The sequence below is a fragment of the Rattus norvegicus genome, chromosome 12 (genome assembly GCF_036323735.1).
Source record: "Rattus norvegicus strain BN/NHsdMcwi chromosome 12, GRCr8, whole genome shotgun sequence".
NCBI lineage: Eukaryota > Metazoa > Chordata > Mammalia > Rodentia > Muridae > Rattus > Rattus norvegicus.
In genome coordinates this window covers 35,597,562-35,622,832 of record NC_086030.1, presented here as the reverse complement: position 1 = coordinate 35,622,832, position 25,271 = coordinate 35,597,562, and the positions used below count along the sequence as shown (strand labels likewise).

At 44.0% G+C, this 25,271-nt stretch overlaps 1 long non-coding RNA gene across 3 annotated transcripts in view; it reads right to left on the bottom strand.

Moving 5' to 3' along the window:
* LOC108352445 (uncharacterized) overlaps positions 1-25,271 on the bottom strand; it is a 58,587-nt gene that overhangs the window by 22,298 nt on the left and 11,018 nt on the right. The window contains exon 4 of one of the 3 annotated variants that reach the window (XR_010056520.1): positions 1-239. This exon is cut by the window's left edge and continues 358 nt beyond it. The exons of 1 other annotated variant lie outside the window; for it this stretch is intronic. This is a non-coding gene — a long non-coding RNA (uncharacterized LOC108352445). Of the gene's footprint in view, positions 240-17,247; positions 23,323-25,271 lie in introns of those variants that run through there. One more of the 3 variants, XR_001840672.3, reaches the window with a different exon arrangement.

The window sequence follows — 25,271 nt, the reverse complement described above, 5'->3', positions numbered from 1 at the left end:
TTGTCCTGATTGATACTTGACACACCTGTGGGCGGCACCATTCCCTAGGCAGGTGGTCCTGGGCTGTATAAGAACATGAGCTGGTGAATGGGCCAGTAGGCAGCATCCTCCGAGGTTTCTGCTTGAGTTGCTGCTATGACTTCCTCAGTGAAGAGCTGTGACCTTGCTGAGTGTAAGTAAAAATTAGCTCATTCCTCCTCTAAGACGCTTTTAGTTGTGCTGTTTTATCACAGCAAGCTCTAGAACACATACAAAATGACATTATAACATTTTCATACATATGCATCATTATGCCTCATTCTAATCCACCTCCTTCTGCCTTCCTTCCTTTGCCCCTCTTCCTTTCTTGCTGGCTCCCTTCTCATCCCCCAAAGAATGCTGTTACCTTAATGTCACACATTCTATGACCCTCTCTTGATACCCTCTCCTCTCATGGTTTCCTTTTTACTTTCTTTCTCTCTCTCTCTCTCTCTCTCTCTCTCTCTCTCTCTCTCTCTCTCCCTCCCTCCTTCCCTCCCACACACACACACACCACGACATACCACAACACATATACCACAACATACACACACACCACAAACACCACACACACACACACACACACACACACAGACACACACACACACACACACACACACACACACAAATCTAAATCTTTCATATAAGGATATATGGAACATGTGTATTTGTCTCTCTGAGTCTGGACTGTTTTGTTTCACATACTGATTGATCTAAAATTCTTTCCATTTCCAGGGTGGGGGGAGCCACTTCCTAAACAGATAAATACAACCTGCTCAATCTGTATAATGTCACTCGTATGTATGTTTTCAGGGCTGACCATTTGGAATTGGACAGCCAATCAGGGCGCTCTCCCCTAGGGAAGACTGTCTCTCCTGCTCCCAGCATTCCTTAGTTGCCTGTAGTTCTTTGTGTAGAGTTGAGGCATCCTTGGCTATTTCCCCATCCGCTTTAACGTATTTTAACATAAAAATGCCCATTTATCAAAGAGTAAGGTGGTGGATAATACAGGTTCATCAAGACACTGCATTCATCTCTTATGCTCCCAGAGGAAAGCCTTTGTCACATACTGGTGACTGTTCCCACGTGCACATAAAATACGTCCATTTGTGTGTGTTCACCATGGTGTGTCCTCTGTTACCAGAGGGTGATAAGAACAACATTTCTATAATAGCATCAGAACTAAAAAACTGAGCTGGTGAGATAACTCCGTAGGTAAACTGTTGCCAAGCATGTCCTAAATTCAATTCCCGGGACCCTCATGGTGGCTTAAAACCATCAGTATCTCCAGTTCTAGGAGATCCCACACCCTCTCTGGCCTCCTATTGTAGGCACAGGCATATGCAGACAGGCAAAACACCATACACGTAAAAATATGTCTGTAAAAATCAAAGATATACAAAGCCAGGAGCTGTGGTTCTGTTTCCCAGTCGGCTGGCACCCTCAATTGATGTGATAATTGGGTTTCCTCCTGGGAGCTGTTTTTGTGGTACTCTCCTCATGTACTTGGATGGTCCATACGGACTGGACTTGCTGCATCCTGGACCCTCCCGACCTCTGTTTCATCTGCTGCTTCGTAATCACGTGTCCTCTGAAAACCCAATAAACAAACCCTGCCTTGAAAACAATGCTCCATCAGCACACAGGATTCCCCAACAAACTCTGAACCCCAAAAACTCATCCCCTGCAGAGGACCTCTTGCAGCTCACGGTGGGGCGTGGACAAAGCCAGAGGAGCAGTGTGTGTGTGGGGGACACTGGTCAGAGCTTAAGCTGGCAAGATGGCTGCTGTGGCACTTATCCAAACAGATTAACTCCCAACTCACAAAAATCATCTTCTTCTGAAAGGAGCAAGCAGATGGCTGCAGTTTATTCCAGTTAACATCTGCCCTGCCGGCTTTCCTTCCTCACAGCAGCTTTTTTAAGCAAAACTGCTAACACACGAGTTCTCCCGCGCTCCCCTCTGCCTCTCTCCCAGGAAGTTTTACTCATAAATCCAAGAGGGCTAAGAAAGCAAATGAGCAAAAATAATTAACGCACTTCCTTTTTTAAAAAAAAAAAAGAAAGAAAATAATACGTCTCAGTGGATGACTTGTGGAAAATCACAAGTAAGGATGGATCACGGTTTCACTTTGTGGGATTGTGGTGGCTTCCCTTGGCTGGGCCCTTGGCTATCGTTATCATCTAAATTCCTTTTCCTTGTAAACACAGAATTAATTGTTATTTTAAAAAAATTGAAACAGTGAAAGATAGAAGCAGAGAGTAGCGAGTGCAGAAAAGATTTGTCTTTGTAAACCTGGAGAGCTAGGAAGCAAGGAGAAGTTGCCTGCTCCAGGAATTCCTCCAAGACTTTCTTGGAGAGGTGCTCTGCGTCCACGTTTGCAAATCCCTCATCAGGAGAAAAGTGGCCTGATTTGCTGGGCAACAGTCAAGGCTGCCAGTTGATCAGGATCGGTACCTCTGAGTGGATGACAGGACGCTGAGGTGGTAGCAGTAGTGGGGTCACGAGGTTGAGTGGAAATGATGGCTTCTTTTAACTCTTTAATGATTTAAACGGATGCATTTCTGAAATAAGTTGCGTCGAAGGAATACGCTGTCACTGCATAGTCTCCAGGCTGGGGCTCTAAGCTTTCTCAACAAGCAGTGTGGGAACAGAACAGATGTCCTGCAGGGTAAGGCAAGATGATAAACACACCTCAGACTAAACCCCCTGCATGGTATGAACAGCTTGTCCTGCATCCTTGAGAAGGTGATAGGAGAGATTCCCAACTGCTGGTTTTGATGCCAGAGCTGCTGATGGGTTCTGCATATCGGAGTCAAATAAAAGGATTGATTTACTCATTTTCATTGTTTTTATTTCTTCTATTTTTACATGTGTGATATGATTATGTTTCTGCATATGTGTTTGCACGTGCATATGTAAGCCTAAGGTTGATGTAATGAATCACCCTCCATCCCTTCTCTACCTTATTTATTGAGGCAGGGTTGCTCAATCAAACCCAGAGCTCACTGATAGACCTGGTCTTCCTGGCCAAGGTCTTCAGCAGATGCTCTTGTCTCTACCTTACGAGAATAAAATTACAGTCAGGCCACCATACCCACTCACTAGGTAGGTGGGTTTCTGGGGGTCTGAACTGTGGTTTGCCTGTTTGTGTGGCAAGGGCTTCAACCACTTGAGCGATCTTCCCAGGCCCTCAATTATGAAATTTCAATTTAGCTTTAGAGCATTATATCCAGATTTGTACAGCAACAAGGAATCTCTTTTGAATGCTAATCCATAAACAATACATTACACTAAACAAGTCAACTACTTTGTTTTATTTTTAATAGAGTCACCCACTTCTCAAGGCAGTAATACGTATTAGCAGGTTACAATGAAACGATATTAAAATCAGATTTCAAATTTTTTTTTGTATTAGTTGCTTTTCTGGAATTAAGATACCATGAAGAGGAACGAAGTCCCGAAAGTTAACACGTGTTGTAGTTTAAGGTTCCAAAGGGAGGAGGTCCATCATGGGAAGGAAAGGCAGGATCAAGAGGCTTGCCAGCATATTTCATTTCATCCACACATAGGAAACAGCAAGAACAGATAGTAGAGTGAGGCTATCAACTCCCAAAACCCATCCCAAATGGTGTACTTCCTTCAGCAAACCTCCATCTCCTAGAGGTTCCATAACCTCCCCAAACAGTGCCACCTGCTGGGCATTAAGTGTTCATACACCTGAGCCTGTGGGGAACATTTCTCATTCAAATCCGCGAATTTTGTGTTTCCTGAGGCAGCCTTTGACTTGGCCATGCATTTAATTTAGTATTCGCACTCAGGAGGAAAGACTTTGGTATGGGGATACAGTAGCAAGTGTGGAACATTGGCTTCACTCTTTGTTGTTGTTGCTGCTGTTCTTTTTTTGACACTCGACACAGAGTTTACATCCAAATATGAGTTCAGAAAGCACACATCTGCCCCAGCTGTTCCACCACGCATCATTTTCCACATTTAGCTCCATGCTTTCCTGCAATCTTGAAGTTGATAAAAGAAAGCAACTGTAATTGTAAGGTCCAATCACGCTCAGCCGAGACCCCACATTTTCTGGTCATGTGTGATGTATGTGGAAATCACAGTTCACTTAAATGCTGTTCTGGGAGGTCTGTGTCCCACTGACTTACCTCCAGCTTTCTATTATCTATGCCTGGAAGGCTGTTTTTATGTCTGACAACCAATGGGTGCTTTTGACCAATACAATCTAAAAAAATAATCATCTTTGGTGTGTGTGAAATAACTTCCTAGGTGATAGAATTTGCTTTCGCGGGAAGATGGAGGGTGCAAGCTGACATTGTTACTTTTCCTGGTGCTGTGATAAAACACCCGACTCTTGCAACTTAAGCAAGGAAGACAGGTCCGTTTGGGTTCACAGTTCCAGTACAACTCATCATAGCGAGTCAATCAAAGCGTCAGGACCTTGAGGCAGCAGGTAGCCTCTCATAAACAATCAGGAAGAGAGAAGGGGTATGAGTTGGGTACATGTGTTCAGCTCATTTTCTCTGAGGCCAGAGAATGACATCACCCGTATTGGTCAGGTCCTCCCAACTCAAGTATCCTAAACAAAGAAATCCCCCCCCCACAGGCACAGAGAGGATGCCAGACTCTGTCTGACATGTTGACAAGAGGCCTCATCACAAAGTCCACCTTAATGAATGATGCCTTACAGGCGTTCTTTATTTGATCAGAGAATGTCCACTGGGTCGGGTATAGAAATGTAGGATATGATGGTACAATCATCATACTTACATCACTTAGCATATGCCCACTGAGAAATCACCTAAGTTCTTTAATCTAAAAGCGTTATGTGGCATCTCCCGTTGGTAAAAAAAAAAAAAAAAAGCGTTATGTGTATGAATAATTTGCCCACGTGCACTTGTAGAGGCTAGCAGAGGATATTATATTTCCTGGAGCTGGAGTTACAGGTGGCTATGAACCCCCATCCAGGTGATTTTTTTTTTTTCAGAGCTGGGGACTGAACCCAGGGCCTTCCACTTGCTAGGCAAGCGCTCTACCACTGAGCTAAATCCCCAACCCTCATCCAGGTGATCTTAACTGCTGAACCAGCGCTCTACCCAAAGAATTACCGATTTCTTGAAGTATATGTATAGTACCCTCCTTAATTGCCAACTGACCTCCAAACACACATGTGAACAAACGCACATGTGAACAACAGTGCAGACACACATATGAACTCAGAGACTGTGACAGCATGCACAGGACCAGCACAAGCTGAAGCCAGGAAAACAAGCCTAGCATGGAGGAAAGAAGGTGAGCCCCATGTTTCTCCCCTAGCCACGGGGTTATAGCTGTTTGATAGCTTCTGGGAGACAGAAAGACACTGTTCTTCCTAGAGTGACACCGATTGTGCTAATCACACTCCTGGGCAGGCTCCACACTCAGGAGTAATTGGCTACCACAAACTGGACTTCTTGGTTGTTTTGTTTTGTTTTAAGACAGACAGAGAGAACATGAAGTTGGGCAGGTAGGGAGGAGGGGGAGGATCTGGGAGGGATTGCAGGAGAGGAAAGCCTAAGATCAAAACACATTATATAAAGTTCTCAAAGAACCAATAAAAGCATTATTTTTAAAGTGGTTTCCATTCTGAAATAACTAGCACCAGGTTTCAAGTTTAAACTTACAGCGAGCATATCTTACACATTTTAAATTTTCATCAATGAGTAATCTATTTCATTACAACTTAATTTATTTGGCCTAACAAGTCCTTACTTATAGGCTGTGCTAACCCTCATAGATCAATATCCAGTTTGTCATAACTTCACTCCAACCCTGGAAGCAGTCCCAGTGGCTAATTTTGTACTGCTTCTTGCAAATAATCCATAATTCACGATATTATTTCCTATGGATACCATTAGTTTTCGATTTGGTAAAACAGCAAGATTTTATAAACACACACACACACACACACACACACACACACACACACACACACACTTAAAAACAGTTCCCATCAAGGATTAGACTTGGCCTGAAGTTCTTTTTGTTTCTATTTTGAGTCAGACAGACTCAAGTGCACATGAGTGCAATGCCCACAGAGGCCAGAAGAGGGCATCAGATCCTCCCTTGAGCTAGAGTTGCAAGAAGTCTGATGTGGTCAGTGGGAACTGGATCTAAGTCCTCTGCAAGACCACTAAGTTCTATTAACTGCTAAGCCATCACCCCACTCCTAGTAGCTCTTTTAAAGACGCCTTCTGGGAAGCCAGAGCAACACCTAGACAAATAACTGTATGTTTCTGAGTAACAGAAAACAGCAAAGGGAATTCGCATCGCACGAGAGGATGCTGGTTTAAACTTTATGATTGTTGGAGGCATATGACCTAGAACGACTCTTGGGTCGAAGACTGGGATTTATGCCAGCCGTTCAGCTAGGTAAATTGAAAGCCCTGGGAATCTTGAATGCTGTAAATTTCTAGAGTGGGTTTCGAATATATGGGAGTATATTGACTTCAATCCTGCCTTAACATTCTAAGCAGTGATTTATTAAGCACAGTTAGAGGAAGCAGGTGGCTTCTCTCCTAGAGTACCTCCCCTCCTCAGAGGTATGTGGATATATGTTTCAAAAAAAAATTGAGTGTCCTTGTGAACTCAAATGAGAACAAATTATTTAAGCTTCAGAGACCTTAACAAGGTTTTCCTGTTCTTTTTAAAACCCTGACATTCAAAGCCATATTCCTCTGTAGAGGATAAAATGTTAACAGCTGGGATAGCTTCTCTAGAGAAACATTGTCCAGCTACTAAAAGCACAAGGAAAAAAAAAGGAAAAAAAGTTGAAAGTAGCGAAAGTTCAATCAAACAACTCTGCAGGTTCACAAAACACGCTCATGTTCAGGAGCAATTGGATAAATGCCCCAGTAATCCTCTAGGCCGTGGAAATAATATCCTTATTTTACAAAATGATGTGAGAGGGGCTGGAGAGATGCGTTAGTGGTTAAGAACATATACTGCTTCTGCAGAGGATCCAGGCTCCGTTCCTTGCTCCTGTAACGACAGCGCCAGGGGAATCCAACGCCCCCTTCTGGCCTCTATCGGCACTGCACATCCCCACTCCACAGATACATACACCTAATTAAAAATAAATACACCTTAGAAACAACAACTGAGTGAAACAATCCCAGCTAAAAGGGAACAACAGAGAGAACTTAAAGATAAATACAGCAGCGATCATGCTACTGTGTATTCCAGTAAATGACCAGACGATTATATATTCCAATTTCCATGGCATGGTGCTTGACGGGAAGAGGCAACTCCAGCAGGGATTGACGAATGAGAGTGTAAAGAGAAGCCACACACGGTTTGTGGAAAGAAAAGCAAGGAATCTGGAGTTTCCTTAAATCTTTCTATGGTGAACCTCACTACGGACACAGAAGGCAAGAGACCCAACTTCATCTTTACAAAGATTATGGGAAACATTTAGAGCAGACACAGTAGGACTTTGCCTAAAATGAGCGATTCTTGGGGAATGAAGCCCCTGAAGCTGTGTAGACAAGTTTTACTACAGATTGGTATTAGAAGCTTAGGATAAACTACTAGCTAAGCGCTGGAGGGACGGCTCAGCAGTTAAAAGCACTCTCTGCTCTTCCAGAGGTCCTGAGTTCAATTCCATGGGAATTGGTGGCTCCTGTCTATACTGGGATCTGATGCCCTCTTCAGGCGTGGAAGCATACATGCAAATGGAACACTCAAAAATAAATAAATAAATACAAGTTTGTTTGTTTGTTTGTTTTTTAAATATTTCCAGCTAATCTCAAGACAAAAGGATACATAGATACATTTTGGCGGTGAAGTGGGTGGCGAGACAGGCTGTCCTGCGACTCACTCTGTAGACCAGGTTGGCCTTGAACTTACAGGGATTCACCTGCCTCTGCCTCCGGAGAGCTCAGATTAAAGGTGTGCACCACCACTGTCCAGTGCATAGACCTCGTAAGAGTGAGCCTGGTCTATTGTCTTAGAAAGCATGATGGCTCCGACCTAAGTGTCTATAAATGAAAAGTCAGGCATGAAAAATTTCTACACTGCTGTTCTTTATTGCAAGCTCGGAACTTACGGAGTGGAACAAAATGTCACCCCACTCTTTCTGACTCGGACTCTGAGCCCAATGTGTCAGGCAACAAAAACACAAACGGAAGAGCAGGAAGTCGAGCCTGTGGCTTTCTCACTGTCCTTAGCGTTTGTTGTTTTAAGCAGAACACAATTGTGTTGAAATTGGACATTCTGGGAAGAGGGAACAATGAAGTCCTTAACCCAGCCTCAGTCAGCTACCACCAAGGAAACAAAAGGGTTGTGTTTATTTAGGGAAATCTGAATAGATGCAACCAGCTGCAATTACTCCGAAATTACACCACGATTGTGTTATACTAAATACTAAAGGTTTTTAAATGGGATAATGGTTACTAGTGTCAAGTCCCACAGAAAGACAAAATCGAAGATGAAAACACAGCAACAAAACCAAGCCAGCAGGAAGTACGGGGAGCCAGTGTCTGGTGCGCATGCTCCTGGCACAGTGCTTCCTTCCTAATGTGAAGCTTGAAACAGAACACCCTTGGGCAGTAGATCTTGGAGAGTCTCCCTCCTGAGGACTGACAGTGCAGGCCTGCATATAATTGTTTAGATGGGGAAGATAAAATGGAAAGCCAAGCCACACAACCTAAGTCCCTGATGTACAGCCACGGGTGAGAGCCGAAGACACAGATATTTTAAAAAGTTTTTTTCACTTGTATTTTGTGTATGGGTGTTTTATCTGCGTGTATGTATGTATGTCTATCATGTGTATACCTGGCGACCAGGGAGGCACCATGAGGATGTAAGATACCTTGAAGCTGAAGTTACCCAAGGTTCTGAGTCAACCTTGTGGGTGCTGAGAATTGAACTGGGGTCATCTGCATGAGTATCGAGTGTTCTTAACGCCGAGACGTTTCTCCAGCCCCTCAATAGACAATTTTAAAGCTTCTAAAATTCCGGGTACACCTTGTGCGTCAAGTGAAGAAAAAACGAAGCGAAACAAACAAACAAAAAACACTTTCTGTGCCCTTTGACCCACATCTCCCATCTTTCCAGTCTCCGGAAAATCAAAAGTAAACATAATGGAGAGGTTCCTAGTTGCCTGAGGATGCCTGAGGGTGCCTCAGAGTGCCAGAGGGTGTCTCTGCCCATGCTTCCTGAACATCTCCTTTGCCCCAAGAGTCACCTTGGATTCCCAGAATGGTGGGCCTGATCAATAAACATCTTGTGACAAGAGTCTAGACTGCCTCAGAAAACAGCATTGTTCTTATCCTGACAAAGCCTCCTGGATCAATCTCGAGATAATGATCATCCCACAGCAATTTGATCAAGACTTAATTAATTGCACAAGCCTCCCTCCTCCCCATATACACCCCCATCTATTCCTTCCTTATAGAATCTGGGCATTCGCAGCTGTGCCAATGAGAAGGCTGGGCTGACTCCAGGACAGGCTTCAAATTGGCAGCTCAGAAAACTGAGCCCTAAATCTCTGTTTCCGAGAACTGGGTTAGCCCGGGCCTCAGAAGCTGCCCTGCCACCTGGCCTGAGGCAAGGACATGGGTCAGCAACAGTTTCCAGCCTCCATGCCCCAGTAGTGGTTCTGGAATATCCAGAGAGATGGAGCAAGATAAAGGTCACCTTCCCCGGAATTCCCCTAACATGCTTTTAAATCTGGCCTGTGAGCTCACTTGGTTGTCTATGTTGGTAATGGGAGACCCCAGCATGCTGGACTTCTGCAAAATAAAACATTCTTTTGCATTTACACGCTATTTGAGCCCAAGGTATCATTCTTCAGAAAATCATGGACCCTTACACCTCCAAAGGGAGAGCTAAGGGTCTGTGTCTCCATGTCTTTCCCATTCTGATCAAAGACTCTATATAGATTCATTGTTGTTTTCTCTGTCTGGTTTTCATGGCAAGTGGCTGTGTTGGCAGCCATTAGTGCTGCAGAGCCGCGCCTCGTCTTAAAAGATGGCGCTGCCTGTGCGTGAGTCAGCAAAACCCGAAGAGCAGCAACACGCATGCGCCTACTTGTCATAGCCTACGCCCGAGGCATGCTAATTGAGTATAGCACTGTGCACCAATCAGGTGGAGACACGAGTCTTCCAAGTGTACATAAGCCGCACTCTTTTCTCAGTCGGGGTTCCCCTTCTCACAAGAGCTGTATAATAAAGGCTAGACTGCAGAAGAATCCTGGTGTTCCGCGTCGTTCTTGCCGGCGAGACGACCGCGCAGGACATGGCTGGACTTGAATTATTGAGGATCCCCATCATGGCAGTTCATGTATCAAGTGTTTTAGAAGATGTATCTTTTCTGTATGTGTAGAAGTGTTGTGTGTACCTGTGTATGTGAGTGCACTACCTGTGGAGGCCAGAAGAGGTCATAGGATTCCCTGGAACAGGAATTGCTGATGTTTGTGAGCTGTTCCACCTGGGTATGAGCTCAGAAGGAACTGGATTGTTCTAGAAGAGTGGTATCGGTTCTTAAGTGTTTAGTCATCTTTGTATCCCTGTGGCAGATAATTTAAAAAGAATACTTATCATCTAATTTTCCCAGTGACTTTGGAACAGGAAGATGATTACTCACTGCCGTTAGGTCCTTTCGCACATAATGACTTACATCATATTTTCCCCCTAAGGGGATTCCTTTTAGACAATGGAAATATTTATTACTTTATGCATGAGACCCTACACAGAGAACTCGGGAGACTTTTCCAAAGTGAGCACAGGGAGATTTTTTTTTTTTTTTGAGATTTTTTTTTAATTGGGTGTTTTAGTAATATATTTATGGTACTTTCAATGAAAGAATAGGGGACATAGAAATATTGCCATTGACACACGGGGACACAGCTTGGTTTGTGGAGCTGTTACCAAGCATGAAGCTATGAGTTCAATCCCCAGTGAACCGTGCAACCTCCAGGCTGATGCCTCGCCTGCCTGCTGTCATTTTTGCAGCCTGCCATCTCTTCCAACTTGAGACTTTACCCACCCCCCTCCACAAATGACCCAGTTGGTGTTTCCAAGTGAGTCAACTAAAAACTCGAGTGCGCGCGCGCGCGCGCGCGCCCACACACACACACACACACACACACACACACACACACACCTTTTCTCAAAGTAAAGGAAGCCTTGAAAATTGTTAGGTCTGTAAAATTCACATGCACCCTCCTATCCCAAACCAAAGGCAGTGTAAACATCTAGAGTTTCATATACCCTGTTCTGATTTGGTTCGGTCCCAGATATTTTCATTCCTTTTTGCTGTGTACGTTCCTAGAGGACCAAACTCTGGAACTGGGCAACAATGGGGCAGGTCTTCCTTGCTGTGATAGGAACCACCTGTATGTGAGTGAACCCTCCGAGGGGCAGAGAGGGGGAGTCCTTTCAATGCAGAACAAGCAATTTACTTATTTCTTTTGGTAGCTGGTCTGTGCTCCATGGATGGCCCCATGCCACTGTGCATAGCTGCAGCACTAATCGGGTTTAAAAAGAACTTGGCATTGGGACGGAGTGTTGTGGTCTTGGAGGAGTTAGAGATGGAGGGAGGGTCAGATATTATCAAAGTAGCTCACTTTTAATTATCTTCAGCAATGATGTTTTGCTGGCGCCTCAGTTCAGAGCATGTGTGTTTGTCAAAAATCCACAGATGTAACCACCGTATAATCCAACTAAAACTGGTTTTTGATGCTATGAGGGCTCAGAAGGAGAACATTCAGGAGCACCCCCCCCATGACATATCAGGTTAACCCCCCCATGACACATCAGGTTAATCCCCCATGACACATCAGGTTATAGAATGAGCCTGAGGTGAGGCCCCATCCTCTGCCTCTGACTGAAGTTTAGGATAAATCTAACTGTCTACTCCACCCTGCTGACCCTATCACAGTTCTTCTCTTCTTCCTTTAGATATCTGTTCCAAGGTTGGACTACAGATACCCAGGGCCTCATCAGGCACGGAAGCTCTGGTTTCTGCCTATATTTCTGCCAGGCATTAAGAGAACCAGGAAAGCTGACTACACAAAAATTCTAGGATTTTTAGAGAACTGAAAAATAATCCAAATATTCGTGATCTAGGGGTCCAATTCTTGGGCTCATCCACACTTCTCTTGAGCAACTTCTGCCTTGGACCATTCTAGACACAAGTCGGGATTAAAGCAGTGAGGCTGGAGTCCTGACATCTCCTGAGTCCTGCAGCGACTGGCCTCCTGCTATTACATTTCCCGACTGCTTCTCAGATCCACTGGGGACCCAGGCTCTTCGCATCCTGTGCATCTACCCTGTGCTTAGGATCGCTCCTCCATGGAAACCTGACAGTGGAAGAGAGAGCAAGTGTGGAGGAGGCACATCCCCTCCTCTGCGACATCCTTGTGGATTCTACGGGCTCCTCTGCACTGAGAGGATGGAGAAATTGAGTCCTGTCCTCGAGATTGAAATATAGACACCACGGAGTGCTGGAGGGATCTGCTAGAGATAGACGGAAGCCTCTGAATGTGCTTTTAGTGCTTTGAAAAAAATGATAATGGAATATATGACTTAGAATTCTCATAGAAATAATGGGTAATCCATTTGAAGCTTTCAAAATCCAATTTGTGAAGTTTTGAGTGAAGAGATATATGTCCGATATTCTTATCCTGTAAAAAGTCTTTTTGACTATCTACATAAAGGAATTATATTAACAAAATGATTGATACAAAGACAAGTCCCTCGGATGCCTAAAATTTCTGTGAGAAGGGAGGATTGTAGCCAAAATAAAATGATGGCTGTCCAGAGGACAAACACGGACAGGTGCTGAGGACATGATGTCCCTGCACCACCCACCCATGCTGCCCTCGAATGGGAAAAGAAGACAAAATGCCTTTGGAAATAGAATTTACTGCCCATCTTCCCATGAGGTTAGGCTTGGCCATGTGTCTCAAGGCCAAGGACGTGTATGTGGGACCTGCTTGATGAGGAGATTTAAAGCTGGAGACTGAGCGAGAAGATGGAAGTGAGGTAAAGAGGAGAGGGCAAGTCAGGTTACAGAAGAGGGGTTGGCGGGGAGATGAAGAGGAAGACTGGAGAGAGTGGTAAGGAGGGAGAGAGAGGAGAAAGGAAAAAAAGAAAGAGGGAGGGAGAAGAGGAGAGATTATAGGGCAAATAGATTGCACTCATTGTTTGCTTTAGTTTAATGATATGTCCGACAATCATTTAGTCTTCTACTTTGCAAAGCTTACATCATTTCAAATATCTTATGGGTTTACATGCCCACACACTCACACACATCTCTATTTCCTCAACGCCAAACAAACACACACGACAAAACAAGATCCCTTCGATCACAAAGCATAGTCCTCTGTTTTCTTTTGAGACGAAGTCTCAAAACCATCCAACCAAATTCACCCCAAATTCACTATCTCGCCGCATTGGCTTCGGGGTGCTGAGATTCTAGGTGTGCATGGCCATGCCAGGGTAAGGCCATGGGTTTGTTTTTAATCAAATGTATACTTTCCAATAATGAGCAGATGACAACAGCAAAACCGCTCAATAGCTCTGTAACACTGAGCTTCTGTGTGCCCGATACTGCCCAATATGGCGGGGTGCTATACCCCTTAGGAAGCTCAATGGAGGTTATACTATAGAGCCACTGGGATTTAGAATGGTGGCATCAAGGTTTGAATTTCTAAAGAAATACAGAGAGGAAAGTGAAGCAGTGCTAATAGCACAAAATAAAGACAAATTAAAAAGAAGAGTAAGAGGAGGAGACAGGAGGGATAGGAAGGGAGAGAGCAGGGAAGCAACTCATACTTGAGTAAACATGACCTTGAGTAAACATTAAGTCTAACTTAATGAAATACATTTCTTAGGATATGTCTGTGTATATAGGTGCTGGGTATGTGGGCACACGTGTGTGTGTGTGGTATCTCCCCTCGCCCCACTTATTCCTCAGAGCCTGTTCACCTTGCTTTTATATTTTGGTTTTTAAAAATTATTTCTTTCTACCAATGTGGACATCTAAACATGAGCTAAAGAAGGATGGTGCCATTAGACATGCCAAAATGGACAGAGGAACCCTTTGAGGCTCCGACCCCACATAGAGAATGGCAGGCAAATAAGGAATGCCGAGAGTGGGAGAAATAGTCTTCACCAGGGAAAAGCACACACCTATTGGTTATCCAATACCAAATGGTCAGCTCTGAAGATATGCACATGCAAGCAACATTAAACAGACCTGTCCTGTTTTTTAAAACAAAGTCTGCCTTTGGCCTGAAGCCCACTGACTAACCTAGACTCCGTGCCTGGAATCTGCCTGTCTCCACTTCCCAGTACTGGAATTACAAGTGTGAGCATGACTTCTTTTATGTGAGGTCCGGGCTTTGTGAGCAAGTGGCCATGCCTGCATGCCAAGCACCTCAATGACTGAGTTATCTCCTTGGCTCTCCCCCAACTCTAAATGTTTTAAAGGGAAACGAGATTAAAGAATAAAAAATAAAGAAAAAATATCCCATGCATCTCAAGGTACATGTGGCTGTTGTTTCCAGTTAATCAGTGTCTAAGGTCCTTAGTCATGGGCAGAAGGGACCAGCTCTTCATGGCTTTCTTTGCACCTCACACAGAACACCGAAAGGGAGGGCACCCACTGAAGATATTAAGTGTATGGGTCAAAGAAAGACTGTGGGTCTCCTGACATATACCTACAGAATAGAAATTTGGACGTGTTGATCAGCAACTATCTTTGGAAAAATAAGACATCACCAGGTTCCCCCAAGGACAGCAGCTTTGTTCAGACCTGTGACTCCTTCCTTTAATTTAAATTTGTTTTTCACTTGGTCTATGGAGTGCGAACACTTGGGCTGGAAGCAGTAAAAGATGTCTCTCAGCACAAAGCAGCTTTAATCTTTCACACAACTTTAATTTTATCTTCCCCCATTTAATGCTCACCAGTGTAAATATTGCCAAGTAAAAACTTGAGCTCGAACAATACAACAGCACTGAAAATCCAGCTGAGTTGAGACAAAGGACACGCTGGCTTGGCCAAACTCAGCAAGCTGTGTAGTTCGGTTACAAATGTGCTCCTCAACTATTTGATTATCCCAAAAACCCATCCAAAGAAAATGCTTTGCAAAAAGAGACTTCTATCTAATTCGTTGAAGCATAAAGGAACTTGGAGGACAGAAATGAGGTCATCATCCACCTTGGCGTGACTCTTTGTCATCCATTGTGGGATGGAAAGTCACAAATACTCTCCTGTCCTTCTAGGCTCCGTACTATATCCAAGTTTGCAGAGGGGTCAATGGCTGAGATTGCTACAGTGGGCAGACAGGCATGTGGGTGCCTCGAGTGTTAAGTCATATCTTTAAATAATCACCTAAAAGTCATGGAAGTTAGTGTTTGGTGTGTGAGCAAATCAGAGCAATTGTAGTTACTAGTCACATTATAGTCGAATCTAATGTACGTCTTGTGTAATGCACTCGAACCTTCAATAATATCCTCAGACTTTTGACATTTGTTTTAGCAAGTCTTAGCTGTAGACACAGAAGTCCTTCGAGCGCGTTCCCATTCCTATGTCCTTTTAGCATTTTATGAGAGCTGCTGATATAAACAACTCCCAGTGACTTTATTATCTCCTGCGTCCCAGGGATCTCGCACGTCTTTTCCCCAAACATGGCCATTGAACCCCATCCTCTCCCATTCCTGCATTGTTATAATGCCTCTCGTGTTGTAAGACATGGTCAGATTCAGTGTAGGACAACCCAGAGAAAGGCATGTGCATCTGGCATCACAGGAGAGCCACCCAATCCTTCATCTTAACGGTATTGGGAGGTGGAGACATTGATAGAATCTTAGACCACAGAGTCCAGCTCTTGAGAATGGGATCAGTCCCTCACGAAGACAACTTAGTATATTTAAAGAAACCCAGCCTGGACCTGTCAGTTAAGACACTGAAAGAAGAAACACCTTGTACTGAAAACCAAATATAGCTCCACTTTGTGCAGGGGAAGAAATGGGCCAATGTGCACTACAAAGTGGTGCTCTGTGAAGGATTCTTCTTGCTTTTCTGTGTCTCACAGGTCCTACCTTCTGTTCTGTGCCCCCCACGAGACCCTAGGTGTGCATTTTACCCATTCCTTGCATGGACTCTCCACATCAGTTTGTTCTCAGGTAAAAACGAATTAAATGTAATTTGCCATTACGGGTTTGCATCTGTTAGCCAAATGGGGGCCATCCGGGTTGAGTGAACGTCCTCGGACAGACGTGAGGCTGCCTCATCTCAGATACTACATTCAGTTGAAGACAAGAATCCTTACGGGCAGTGTTTATATACTCAGCGAACATCCCCAAAATGGCCCTCTGGGAGCACATATCGACTTAGCCACTAGTTTTACAACCCCGGAGTAGAAAGTGACCGAAGTCTGCTTTTTACCATTGCTTATAAATTAACTTCAGGACTTGAGATGCCTTCTCTCTTAGGGACAGGATATGTAAATATATTTCAATTTGTTAACACCCCCGGGAGGCACAGATCCTTACAACTAAGTCCTGGAGCTCAGTTCCCCCATCCCTGACCTGTCTTGCCATCATTAAGCTGAACCCCAAGCCTGAGCCCAATCCTTCTGGTCTGTACTGTGCCTCGAGCCAGGCATCAAGCAATGGGAGAGCTTTCCCTCTGAGCTAAACACATTTTCCTGAGCCTAGAGTTATTGTTCTGAGGCCAGGACGTTTTTCTGCTCATAGCCCGCTTTTGTTTTTCCTGTTGGTGGGTTATTTATCTCTAACTTTGAGTGGCAGGAGATCTATAGCAGTCAGAGAAAATGGGAGAAAATAAGGAAAACATCTTCAGGCTGCGCTCTGCTCACCTCTTTTATTTCACCTGACAAATCACAGAAGCAAAAGAATGGTAACATTTCTGTTTAAAGAAAATTCACACAACGCCAGAGCCTCCCACCTCGGCAATTTTCATGGATGCTTTGTTTTCTCTCATGTATCTCTTCCCAATTCGTTATGTCATGGATTTCTCAAAGCATATATATGATATATATATATATATATATATATATACATACATATAATGAAAAATCTTAGGTAGCACAAATCCATTGGGTTGCTAACCTTTGTTGAAAACCGGAGGATTGTCGTCAGCTGAGAAGCTTACCCCTCCGACAATTTAATCCCAACAAAATATAGATCTTCACTCCCAGAGTCACTGAACTATAATAGAAAAGCTGTCAGAGCAATTTCTGAAAACCTGCTCAAAATTTGTATTTACTTCCCTTCATTGACAGAGAGAAGTGCCCAGATCCGATTTCTGCTGTTCAGCTTGGAGGGTGCAGAAAAACTGCACATCCCTCCATCAAAGCACATCCAGTGGTTTCTCAGCACCCCCCGGCCTTTGGTCCTGATGGTGGACCATCAAATCTCTCAGTACAGTCAGTGGGCTGGGGCAGAGAGCTCGCTGCCGGTGGACTGTGATATTCTAGAATGTTGGGAAAAGACAAAACCAGCAGCCAAGGTCTGAAGTCAGGCCTGGTGAGATGACACAGTGGGTAGGGGCACAGGCCCACTGATTCTGAGATCCCACAATGTGGAGAGAAAGAATCAACTCCTGAGAGTTGTCTCCTGACCTCCACACCCACACTACGGACTGTACACACACCTGAAACAGTCACCAAGCAAGTAAATAAATAAGTTAAATTTAATCTCCTTTCTTTTTAAAATCATCGGATCCACACAGTGTACTGCCAGCTGTAACCCTGTCAAGAAGACAACCCAATCAAGTAATGCTAAAACACAGTTGCCATGTAACCATCACTGTGAAATAGTTCCAGAATCTTCCACTGTGATCTACACAGTCCTGTTCTTTACTAACTGTGCCCTGGTTCTCCCCAGCCCCTAGTCCTTGTCAATCACAGACCTGGTTTCTGTCATTATGGATTTCCCTGTTCTATTTTTCTTTCTGTGGCTGTAATAAATTAATCCTACCAAAAACAACTTAGAGGAGAGAAAGGTCTATTTGGTTCATTCTCTCAGGTCACAGTCCATCACTGAGGGGGCAGGAATATAAACATAAGCATGATTGGTGTTCCATACAGCATTACCTCTCACCAAGGAACAGCCTAAGAGCCTAAGAGCACAGCAGGAACCATGAGGGACACTGTTTATTGGCACACAGGCAAGCTAATGCATGACATTAACACACACACACACACACACACACACACACAAAATAATATTCAAGGTCATCAGCCTAGGGTTGGTGCTGCCCACAGTGGGCTGGGCCCTCATATATTAACAATCAAGACAGTCTCCTAAGGACATGTCTACAAGCCAATCTTATCTAGGCAATTTATCTGTGGAGGCTTTCTTTGATAGAAAGACTTTCAGAGACTCTTGTCTGTGCCAAATTGATGATTAAAGATGACCGGCACACCTGTTCTGGTGAGTTCACATTAACATGCTGACATAGTAGGTAGTCTTTGTGACTGGTGTCATTGTTGTAGCACAGTGCTTAGTAGTGCCACTCATTTTGTGTCAGTGCCTCTTTTCTTCATTGAATGTACCCACAACTCTCTCTCTCTCTCTCTCTCTCTCTCTCTCTCTCTCTCTCTCTCTCTCTCTTTTCTAGGAGCTTGAATGGCAGGCAACTTGGGTAGTGAGAACTAAACTTGGGTCCTCTATAAGAGCCATAATGAATGATATAATATCATTGAATAGACTTATTAATGATACCTGTTTAAAGGTAGAATTCTATAAAAGGGAAGAAATTAATAAAACAGAAAGAGGGAGAGATGGGTAAGAGCATTTAATATAATCAAAGTGTATGATATACTTGAAAGAAGATACATCTACGAAGCTTGGCACTGTATATAAAGTGCCAATTAACTCATACCAATATAAAATTATTTTTAAATTGTACTAGTGGAATACACATTATATAACTGACACAGATATTATAGCTTTTTTTAAAAGTTGGAAAGCTAAGAATTAGTGAAAACTGTGGCTAGAGAGATGGCCCAGAGGTTAAATGCATTTAACAAAAGAAAAGACAAATCTTAAAAACAAAATTAGTAGATGTAAAGCCATGAAAGAATATTTTTCAGTATGATCAGGGACCTAGAAAATGGAAAGTTGAATCTAGATTGATTTTTAAGGTACAATCAATGGGAGAATTAAAAAATGCTACAGCACTGTTTCTCACCCTTTGATGTAGTTACTAATATTCTTGAACAAAAGTTGAGAAGTGTTGAAATAATTATTTATTAATAAAATCCTGTCGGCAAGATTTTGCTGCTACCTGCCACATTGTTTTAAGTTCCTGAATGAAGGACACACACACAGGCGCGCGCGCACACACACACATACACACACACATTTACACACACACACACATATACAAACACACATACACATACACACACATACACACACATTCACACACACATTCACACACACACATACACACACACATTCACACACACACACACACACACACTCGGCTTTTATATTTTGATATGCTGTTAAACAGCGCAATAGCTGGGCTACTTCCTAACCTCCATGGAGTTAATCCACTGCCCACCAACAATCCTGAGTTATTACTAAACTCTATATTCTATCTAGGCTGGTCTGGAATTTGGGCCAGGATCTTTGCTGTACTCTCCCGGCTCCTTCACATGGCAGCCATGTCTCTCTGTCTTGTACTCTCCTCAGGCATGGAGCCTCTCCTCTTCTCCAAACTCTTCTGGCATCAGGTATCTCACGCTTCCTCTCTCTTCCTTCCTTTCTCCCAGTCCTAAACCCCACCCCACCTTTGTCCTTCCCAGCTATTGGCTGCCAGCATTTTTATTTACCAGTCACAACCAACTGGAGGCAGGTTCCCAGAAGCTATGTGCAGAGACTCATGTAAGCAGTTTTGGGGACCCAAATTAACATTAGAACACAAGCAACAGTAGGCCAAACCCACTACAGAGAGATTCAAAACTGTGGCTCGAAATATACAGGTCTCTTTACTGGCAACTCAGAATTGAAGTAACCATGGGAAGACATAAAATGAGAGGGAGAGATAGATGCATAATTAATAGATTAAAAAATAGATACATATATAGCAACCAATATGTCTCTTCTTTGATACTATCTTAATTAGAAATTACAGAATTGCATCTCCATTTAAAATATATTGCTCTGGTGAGATAGCTCTGTGGATAAAAGCCTGATGACCTGAGTTCTAACTCCAAAACCCAAGACATGATGGAGAAAGGGTACCAATCCCACAATGCTGCTCTCTCTGTTCTAGCTTCCATTCTGTTGCTGTGATAAAATGCTCTGGCCAACAGCAACTTATGAAAAGGAAGGGTTTATTTCAGTTTACATGTAATGACCAATCCTCGGGGGAAGTTAAGACAAGAATTCAACTAGAAACTCGAAGCAGAAACCTTAGAGGATGCCATTTGTTGGCTCACTTTAAGGCCCATGCTCAGCTATCTTTCTTATATGGCACAGGATCATTTGCCTGGGGAATGGTGCCACCCACAGTGGGCTAGGCCCTCCTGCATCAGTGAATAATCAAGACAACCCCCACAGACATGCTCACAGGCCTTTCTTATCTGGGTAGTCTCTCAATTGAAACTCCCCTCTCAGATGACTCTAGGCTGTGCTAAGTGACACCTAAAGCTGACCAGATATCTTCTAACCTCCACAAATGTTCCATGACACTAATGCACAATACCCCTCATACATAGTACATGAATAAAATTAAACATAAGAGTAAGGATATCATGATGTTAAATGGGATATTCCCATTAATGCAGGGACATTTCTGCTTTAGTCCCTACTCTGACATGTGTTCAATGGTGGCATAAATACTGTGTGTGTGTTCTATCACAGCAATGCTATTGTGCACATGGGGCATGATTCTGAACAGAACACAAATGAAAAAAGTGAGTATGTGAGAGCTATACGATGTGTAATAATGTTTCCTTTCCTATCTCTTTCCCACTACCTCAGTAAAGAAGATGTCTACTGGAGGTGTTTACCACCAAACAAACAAACAAACAAACAAAAAACAAGCAAACAAAAACACCACACCACATTTTGCTTCAACAGGTAGACCATAGCCAGACCCTGCAGTAGTCAGGCATGAGGCGATCAATAGCTCCCAGGATCTCTCCTTAGGTCCAAGCCAGGAGCTCAGATATGGGCCAGGACCCTCTGGGGCTTTGCTATGCACTCAGAGTTTCTCGGCCTTAATACCTCCCATTTACACAAGTGCATTCTGCAACAGAGGACAGACAGCAGATTCCTCAGTAACTAAGGGGCCTTCGCACTAAGTTAGGGTTGACATAAAAGGGAAAAGGGGGTTGCTTTGTGGGCTGTGATAAATCCTGCCATACTTGTTTGTATTAGTTACAAAGTAACAAAATAATGATGGTGGTTTAAGGCAGTGAGAATGAGTTCTGTAAAAGGAAATATTGAATTATTTTTAGGGAGTAAGTTATGGCTCCTCAGGTGAGTAGACATAGGAAACATGAAGATGATGACAGGAGCTTGTTGTCCTCTGAGAGTGGATGTTGTCAATCCACGGTGGATGGAGCTTCAGAACTCTTATGGAAGAATAGAGGGAAGGATTGCAGCCCCAAAGGAATAAGAACTCCACAGGAAGGCCAACAGTCAACTATCCTGGAACTTTGGGGCGTTCAGAGTCTGAACCACCAACCAAAGAACATATATAGGCTGGACCTAGACCTCCCCACTCATATGTAGTGGATATGTAGCTTGACCTTCTTGTGGTTCCTTAAAAATGGAGCCAGGTCTATCCCAAAAGCTGTTGCCTGTACATGGGATATGCTCTTCTAACTGGGCTGTCTTGTCTGGCTTCAGTAGGAGAGGAAGCGCCTAGCCTTGAAGTGCCAGGGTGGGTGGGATACCCAGGGGGCCCCCACCTGCTCAGAGGAGAAGGGAAAGGGTAGAAGGATATGGGAGGGGGTAACCAGGAGGGGTGCATCGAGTTGGATAAAAAAATTAAGTTAAATTAAAAACAATAATGAAGGCTTTATGGTAACCATTATGAAATACAATGTGGTGAAGGGTACCTTCTTTGGTGGGCCTGAACCAAGGTGCACACGTGAAAACCCTATGAAACAGGTCTGATGTAAAGTAGGCTTATTCAGGGAGAGGAGCAAAATGAGGACTTGGTGAAGAGATAGAGGCAGACAAGTGGATATGTAGACAGACAGACTGGAGCAGAGAGAGCCCTGAGGGCAGAGAAAAGGGGGGCATAGAGGGAGGGAATAGGGGCACATCAAATCAGACAAAAGGGTGGGGTGGTGGTGGAGGGGTCCTCTTTATCGGTAGCACACTTGGAGCGCCTGCCGGCGGCAGGTGATGACGTAAGCAATTGCCAGGTCCCTGAGAGCAGACCAGTGGAATTGCCTGTCCACTAACAGTAACAGAACGATGAAAGACATGAATGAAGACCCTTTTCAAAAACTTTGCTGGAAACATAGGGGAGCGGGTTACAGCAAAGCAGAGCAAACTCTGCCGTTGAACTTGAGGCTCTCTGGCAGCTGTTTGGTGGGTTGGAAACCAGGTGTCTGTTCACACATTCTAAAGGATTTGCCCAATGGTCACAAAGGTGTTAAGTCAGGTACAGGGCAATAAATGGCTACTAAGAATGCTTGGAGATGCACAAAATAATGTGCTCTAGGCTTGCTCTTCAATCACTGAAGTTCTAGTGAATTAATCAGCATTGCAGAAAATGCAGTGGGGCTCCGAGTCCCTTTCAAGATTGTTAATTCTCATTCTCATGATGCCGTCCCAGTAAGAGAGTCCATACCTTCAAAGCCTCTAGTTCAGCAAATTGGCCAAGAATTATGGTGGAGATGTAGGCAACAAAGAAAGAAAGCCAAACAGTCAAACCCCAGAGGTGCACGCTTGGATGACAGAGCTGAGCTACCCTCGATGGTTTCATAACTATTCCTCAGAAGAGAGACAATCAACCGGACCCCCGAATCTTCTAGAAAAACCAACCGTGAAAAACAGATAAGTAATGAAACTTCACTCAGCCTGATCAACGGCTGTGAAGAACTCTCAAAGTCCCTTTAGCAGGCTGGAAATAAGGACGCTATTTTCCAACACAAAAGTCTGCATTTGTTCTCTAAGCCTAGGCTTTGGCGCTCACCGATGTTTTTAAAGCCAGGGTCCCTGGTGCCTCTTTTGGGTCTGGTCTTGGGTCTTCTCATCTTCAATACTTCGCAGCAGATGTGTCCGTCTTGATCTCTAATGCCTGAGAACAATAACACATTCCCTAAACAATTAGTGCATAAATGATGGAGAGTGCGGGATTGAAAGGAAGTGCGACGAGCCAGAATTTAGATGCCCGCTGTGTTTCCAGCCAAAAGTAGCATCAAAGTCCGTGGGAAATGATGCTTCACAGATGCAGGGCGGTTTCTCAGGTGAGCAGCTGATGGGCTGTGCTCCCCCACTGGCTGCAGGTGTGTGTGCTTCCTGTGATAAGGGGAAATTGATTGCCAGGCAGCATCACCAGTCATTCCTCCAGAGGATCTGCAGAATTTGCATACAGAAGGTACTGAGTGGGGGTGAGGGCAGCGGAGGGCACTTGCCCTGGGTAGGGAGGTTTGCAGGGCAAGATAAAAGAAAAACAATAAAAGCAGCATTAGTGGAGTGTGGTGAATAAATGAGGAAGACAGAAGGGAAGAAAACAAGCCAGGAAAAGAGGAGACAGATGGTTGGCAGAATTTGTTTGTCATCCCAAGTGAGATGGAACTAGGTAGAGAGTTTATGAGAAAGTGGCACCTTCCAAACTGTGAATTGAAATAACGGGTCCAGAGTTCGAAGGCAACCGAGAGTGAGCACCTGTGACCCTTCGGAAGGTGATATCTCAGTAGAACAGGAGAGAGATGCAGAGAAGTGAATCTAGACACTCAGGAGTTCCTGCAGAGTTTACCGGGGTTCAAGGTATTGTCAGGGGTGGGTGGAAATGACTTGAAGAAGGTGGTTGCTGGGTAAGGCATGGAAACGGAAGGTAGGGAGGAACCATGAGCCATGACTACTGAAGTGCTTAAATATGTCTAAAATGTGATCATTTGGGTGCATTAAGAATTCACAATAGAGGGGTTGGGGATTTAGCTCAGTGGTAGAGCGCTTGCCTAGGAAGCGCAAGGCCCTGGGTTTGGTCCCCAGCTCCAAAAAAAAAAAAAAAAAAAAAAAAAAAAAAAAAAAGATCCAAAAAAAAAAAAAGAATTCAGAATAGAGATGAAGGTTCCATGAGTCATCTGTAAAACTGGATGCATGAATGCAGGAAGCCCTGTAAAATGGTACCTTTAAGGAAACTGGGGGCTTAGCAAGTTCACATACAGGACCACTGAGGACAGACAATAATATAGAATGCATGAGAAAACAAAACAGAGACCTAGACAGGAATCCAGGAGGCTGTGAGTCCATAAGCCAAGTGGGGAAGTAAGGTGAGTTTTAACTTCAGGGTTAAAGAATGCAACGGGGAAAATTCTGCAGAGTACTAGAAACTAAACACATCATCAGATGCACACTGAATCCCAGAGAGGAGCTAAGGAATGCCTGAAATCACACAGCAAGTTGGTGGCAGAGCTCAGGGTCCAAGTCTAGTTCCAGATCCATGGCTTATTTCCTATCCTAAGGAAAGGAGTTTACCACCGAGATGCCTAAAACCTAAGGTAAGGGACAGTTTATGTTGCAGCTGACTCTTGACAGTGCTGGAGTAAGTTCTGATGGCTATGTTTCTGGTGACGTCAGCAGTTATACCAGTCAGGAGAGGATGCTGGAATGAATGGGACGCTCATCATCAAATGGCTCATTACAGGGAAAGGTTCCCAAATGGTTCAATGATGTCAATCACAAGGCACAAGGTATTCTGCAGTGTGGGTTAAGTCTTTGTTGGTAAAATGGGAATCAAGAAATGGGGAATGAACTGCCCAGTGTCCAGAACATACTTGAGAGAAGCACTGAGGTGCAGGATGATTTCATTATGCAGGTGAAGGCAGGTACAAGATACAACAAGGCCTGTCATTGGATGAGAAGGAAGGATGGGTGGGAGAAAGGTTTTAGAGAGGAGGAGGAGACTGCAGCGAGGTAGGAACAGCCAAGAGAACATGGAGGCAGCTGTTAAGACTCTTCTCTGCACATTTATAGGTTGTTATGAATATTCAATATGAATAGGGATGGATGTGTACAGGGCTT